A 6,797-nucleotide genomic window follows, 5' to 3' on the forward strand; every position below is an offset into this window, starting at 1 on the left:
AGTCATAATACCCCCCAAAACCAAGCATTCAAACAAGGAAATTGTTCCAATCGTTTTTTCACAATTTATTTTTCCCATATGGGATTTTAGAAACACTTAAAATAATGGCTGTGTTTAGTGTAAGCTTACCCTGGCCTGACGTTTTGACAACAGTGTCAACCTCTCTAAAACAAGGTGACTTTTATCAATATATTCGCCTCTATTTACCAAATTTTGTAATGAATAAATTGGCTACATTAAAAAAAAAGAAGATAATTCTGTCAACTGTCTTTAAATTGAAGTGTATGCTGTCGTAATTCTACTTCACCTACATGATTTAAATTAATGAATATCATGATAAGTATCATGATTAGATACCAGACCAATGTTTTTGTAACATTCACAATACTTGTTTTGTATTTTTGTGATGATTTTCTCAAAATATAACCAGGTAGTGAGTGCATGACCAAAAAGTTACTGAGTTACAGTTCATATAAGGAAATCAATCAATTGAAATAAACGCATTTGGCCCTAATCTATGGATTTCACATGACTGGGAATACAGACATATATCTGTTGGTCACAGATACCTTTTTAAAGTGATGTTACTTTGATTGACGCATGGGTGGGTGGGGGAGGGGGGGGGGGGGGGTGTACTAAGATTACATATGGAATTGTTTTATTCAGCTATTTGATTTTGATTTTTAGGACCCCTTTAGGTCTCCCCCCCCCCCAAAAAAAAATGTTGGTAAAATACTGAATTTGGCCATTACTACTATAGAAATGCTTTGAATAACACATTCATAAATGGCAAGAAATACAGTCACAAAATATATCATAAGGAATACGGTTTTGAACTGTCTGTCCTACATCTAGGAGATATAAGAAAGCTCAGGAAATAAACTCAGCAAAAAAAGAAACGTCCTCTCACTGTCAACTGCGGTTATTTTCAGCAAACTTAACATCTGTAAATATTTGTATGAACATAACAAGATTCAACAACTGAGGCATAAACTGAACAAGTTCCACAGGCATGTGACTAACAGAAATTGAATAATGTGTCCCTGAACAAAGGGGTTGTCAAGATCAAAAGTATCAGTCAGTATCTGGTGTAGCTGCATTAAGTACTGCAGTGCATCTCCTACTCATGGACTGCACCAAATTTGGCAGTTCTTGCTGTGAGATGTTACCCCACTCTTCCACCAAAGCACCTGCAAGTTCCCAGACATTTATGTGGGAAATGGCCCTAGCCCTCACCCTCCGATTCAACAGATCCTAGACATGCTCAATGGGATTGAGATCCGGGCTCTTCGCTGGCCATGGCAGAACACTGACATTCCTGTCTTGCAGAAAATCACGCACAGAACGAGCAGTATGGCTGGTGGCATTGTCATGCTGGAGGGTCATGTCAGGATGAGCCTGCAGGAAGGGTAACACATGAGGGAGGAGAATGTCTTTCCTGTAACGCACAGTGTTGAGATTGCCTGCAATGACAACAAGCTCAGTCCGATGATGCTGTGACACACCATGACGGACCCTCCACCTCCAAATCGATCCTGCTCCAGAGTACAGGCCTCGGTGTAACGCTCATTCCTTCGACGATAAACTCTAATTCAACCATCACCCCTGGTGAGACAAAACTGAGACTCGTCAGTGAAGAGCACTTTTTGACAGTCCTGTCTGGTCCAGCGATGGTGGGTTTGTGCCCATAGGCGACGTTGTTGCCGGTGATGTCTGGTGAGGACCTGCCTTACAACAGGCCTACAAGCCCTCAGTCCAGCCTCTCTCAGCCTATTGCGGACAGTCTGAGCACTGATGGAGGGATTGTGCGTTCCTGGTGTAACTCGGGCAGTTGTTGTTGCCATCCTGTACCTGTCCCGCAGGTGCGATGTTCGGATGTACCGATCCTGTGCAGGTGTTGTTACACGTGGTCTGCCACTGCGAGGATGATCAGCTGTCCGCCCTGTCTCCCTGTAGCACTGTCTTAGGCGTCTCACTGTACGGACATTGCAATTTATGGCCCTGGCCACATCTGCAGTCCTCATGCCTCCTTGCAGCATGCCTAAGGCACGTTCATGCAGATAATCAGGGACCCTGGGCATCTTTCTTTAGGTGTTTTTCAGAGTCAGTAGAAAGGCCTCTTTAGGGTCCTAAGTTTTCATAACTGTGACCTTAATTGCCTACCGTCTGTAAGCTGTTAGTGTCTTAACAACTGTTCCACAGGTGCATGTTCATACATTTTTTTATGGTTCATTGAACAAGCATGGAAAACATTATTTATACCCTTTACAATGAAGACCTGTGAAGTTATATGGATTTTTACAAATTATCTTTGAAAGACTGGGTCCTGAAAAAGGGACGTTTCTTATTTTTCTGAGTTTATATTTGTATTTTTGTACACACATTTAACCCCTTATTTTTGTTGGCATAAAACTACCTCCATTTGTTTGTATGGGTTACCTTCAGACAGTCCCGTGACAGAGAACACCATTGGAGAACATTGTGTTCATGAGAGTCTCCCCTTTCCAAAAAGTGGTCATAATAGTTTGTAGGCCAAACCGTTCGGACGCTACAGACATGTATTCCTCAGAAGACTGATTTTCCAGATGTCTCATGGTCTGACAAACTGACTGCTGTAGCTTGGTCACCATCCACTGCAGATGCGGAGGGCCGGCATAGGCGGATGCGGTGGATTGAGATGCATTGAAGAGTTTGATGGGGATTTTAAAAAATATGTTACTTATAGACTCTTAAGGACTTAATCTGTGTTCGGGAAACTGTCCCTTAATGTCTTATCTGCATGACATTTTATCCATTCAAGTGAAACAACATTTTATTTTATTTAACATTTAGCTGTAGGATACAATTTTACGATATAAACTTCTTCACTCTAAAATTGGCAGTGTAGAAATCCCCTACAATAACCCATGTGTATAAATGTATTGCATTTTATTCACACTTAAGACAATCAACAATAGTTGAATTTGTTTGACAACAATGTTACAGACACAACAAATTACAGGCTTTAACATTACAGTGGCACCTACACTGAGTGTACAAAACATTAGGAACATCTGCTTTTTCCATGACAGACTGACCAGGTGTATCCAGGTGAAAGCTCTGATATTTTATTGATTTAATTTCTTAATTAAATCCACTTCAACCAGTGTAGCTGAAGTGGAGACAGGTTGAAGAAGAATTGTTAAGCCTTGAGATAACTGAGGCATGGATTGTGTGTGGCATTCAAAGAGTGACTGTGCAAGACATAATATTTAGGTGCCTTTGAATGGGGGGGGGGGGGGGGGGGGGGGGGGGGGGGTATGGTAGTAGGTGCCAGGCGTACCTGTTCGAGCGTGTCAAGAACTGCAACGCTGCTGGGTTTTTCAACCTCAACAGTTTCCTGTATGTATTAAGAATGGTCCACCACCCAAAGAACATCCAGCCAACTTGACACAACTGGAGTCAACATGGGCCAGCATCCCTTGTAGAGTCCATGCCCTGACAAATTGAGGCTGTTCTGAGGGCAAAAGGCAGTGCAACTCAATATTAGGAACGTGTTCCTAATATTTTTTTACACTCAGTGTATAAATTAATGTGATATGAGACACACTAATTTATTGTAAAATGTACACACATTTGATTTCAGTTTGTGAGTATGTGATATAGATAGGGGTTGGAGGCATGTTTATTTCGACATTATAAAATACAACTTTTATACACGTTTGACATTGCAGGCGACTGATCTACAAATCACCATAAATAACTACACATCATTATTTGTAGATCAGTCATTCCTTTTTCTCCCCAATTTCAATCTTGTCTCATCGCTGCAGCTCCCCAATGCGTCCTCCGAAACATGACCCCCCCCAAACCACGCTTAACACCCGCTCAAACCACCAATGCGCCTACAGGCGCCCGCCCCGCCACAAGTAGTCGCTAGAGCGCGAAGAGCCAAGTAAAGCACCCCCGGCCAAACCCTCCACTAAACCCAACAGCGCTGGGCCAATTGTGCGCTGCCCTATTGGACTCTCGATCACTGCCGAATGTGATACAGCCCAGCATCGAACCAGGGTCTGTAGTGACACCTCTAGCACTGTCATGCAGTGCCTTAGGGCTCCCGAGTGGTGCAGCGGTCTAAGAGTGGTACAGAGAAGCTGTATCTTCCACCATGAGACTATGATTTGAGGCCAGAGTGAGTCTGTTAGTGTCTGCGGAGGTTGGGTCCTAAACTGAAACATCTGCCGCAGATCTCACAGCGAAATCCTTTCTCACCGGTGTGAACTCTGTGGTGGGAATTAAGTGCACTTTTCAGGCTGAAGCCTTTTCCGTATTGATCACATATGTAGGGCTCCTCTCCTGTATGGGTCCTTTGAGCCTTGAGGCCACTTCTCTGAGTGAATCTATTGCCACATATGTCACAGCTGAAAGGTCTCTCTCCTTTGTGTACAGTCAGCACATGTACATTTAAACTGCGTCCAGCTGTAAAAGACTTCCCACACGTTGTACATTTTAAATGGTCTTCCTCCTGTGTGTACACATTGTATTATCAGGTCTCTCTGCCTGGCAACAACCTTCCCACACTGAAAGCACTTGAATCTCTTCTCTCCTCTGTGTACAGCTATTATGTGAGCTATTATGTGAGCTTCGAGGCTACATTTGGCTTGGAAAACCTGAGCACACAGAGTACATTTTAACATCTTCTCTTTATGTCTTTTGAAAACCACCTGGTGTTATTTAACCTGGTTCTGGGTGCCAAATATCTTCCCGCAGTACATGCACTTGAATTCTTTCTCCCTTTTGTGCACTATAATGCGGTGTACTTTGAGACTGCACTTTGCTGTGAAGCCCTTCCTGCACTGTGTGCACTTAAATGGCCTCTCACCCATGTGGACAACCTGGTGGGCTTTCAGGTTACATAGTTTACTAAAAGCCTTCCCGCACTGTACACAGCTTAAATGATTGTCTCTTGTTACAGATTTCTGACACTTTGTGCATCTCACCACACATGTCTTACGGTGAGAACCACTATCTTAGCATCACTGGATATGTCTGTAGGTGCATTAGGCTGTAAGTCTTGGTCGTCTTTGGTGTCTGCTGGTGAGAGTGGTGTAGTGATTTCCTCCTTCAAGTTGTGGTGAATAGTAGCATTCTCCCCAGCCACTGTCCTGGATTCTCCATCTGGGCAGCAGAAGGTTAAAGATGAATATCACTGCTGTTGTGCTGCAGGTTCAGCGTTTAATTTCAACAAAGTTCTGAATATGAGATGTAACAATTACCCATACAATGTATTCCATGTTACACACACCTCTGTGCCAACACAAAGCTAGCTGGCTAGCTAGACAAATGTAAACACTACTTGTAACCCACTAACGCATAGTAGACCATATAGCACCAACCTCTGTCCCGGGGCAAATGCTCTGCTCTGTGAATAGGTGTCAACGTTTTGACTTGTGCACTTGTCAAACAATTGACTTATTTCCATCACTACTGCATAGTTTAAAAGCCCCATGACGGTGACCAGTTGATCCTTTAAACGTGACATTTTCCTTGAGATATAAAGTCAACATTTACACAAATAATACGTTAGGATTATGCAATTGATCCTGTCACGTTTTGATTTACTAGCTAACTATTATAGTAAACTAAACTCAGCAAATAGAAACGTCCCCTCACTATCATCTGCGTTTATTTTCAGCAAACTTAACATGTGTAAATATTTGTATGAACATAACAAGATTCAACAACTGAGACATAGACTGAACAAGTTCCACAGACATGTGACTAACAGAAATTGAATAATGTGTCCCTGAACAAAGGGGGGTTCAAAATCAAAAGTAACAGTCAGTATCTGGTGTGACCACCAGTTGCATTAGGTACTGCAGTGCATCTCCTCGTCGTGGACTGCACAGAGATTTGCCAGTTCTTGCTGTGAGATGTTACCCCACTCTTCCACCAAGGCACCTGCAAGTTCCCGGACATTTCTGGGGGGAATGGCTCTAGCCCTCACCCTCCGATCCAACAGGTCCCAGATGTGCTCAATGGGATTGCGATCCGGACTCTTCACTGGCAATGGCAGAACACTGACATTCCTGTCTTGCAGGAAATCACACACAGAACGAGCAGTATGGCTGGTGGCATTGTTATGCTGGAGGGTCATGTCAGGATGAGCCTGCAGGAAGGGTACCACATGAGGGAGGAGGATGTCTTCCCTGTAACGCATAGTGTTGAGATTGCCTGCAATGACAACAAGCTCAGTCCGATGATGCTGTGACACACTGCCCCAGACCATGATGGACCCTCCACCTCCAAATCGATCCCTCTCCAGAGTACAGGCCTCAGTGTAACGCTCATTCCTTCGACGATAAACGCTAATCCGGCTAGTTGATCTGGACATTTCTGACATTTCTGACAAGTTATAAATAGCTCTCTAAGGTATGCAACGACTAACACGACAAGAGGAACTGATGATGCACTTCCACATTTCGAAATGGCACCTTGTGCATTCTACTATTACAACTATTACAAATCAAGAGTAAGTTTAAAGCTGAGTTCCACTGATTTACTGGACCTTTCCTCCCGAAGCTTCTGCCACAGATTATTTAATTATATTGACTAGATATTTAGTGGCCGTTCTAACAATGAAAATAAATGTCTTAAAAAATGGAAGGCAGTCGGGCAGAGGTAATATCAGGTGCGACCATTCTAGCTATACGCGTGTGGAACAACAGGCACAACTCCGATATAAAGTGTTTTTTCTCAAAGTTTACCGTGATGTCACGTGTCGTACTTATATCGGTACTCTCACAACAACCTAAGCA

The sequence above is a fragment of the Oncorhynchus clarkii genome, chromosome 1, assembly GCF_045791955.1.
Source record: "Oncorhynchus clarkii lewisi isolate Uvic-CL-2024 chromosome 1, UVic_Ocla_1.0, whole genome shotgun sequence".
Lineage (NCBI taxonomy): Eukaryota > Metazoa > Chordata > Actinopteri > Salmoniformes > Salmonidae > Oncorhynchus > Oncorhynchus clarkii.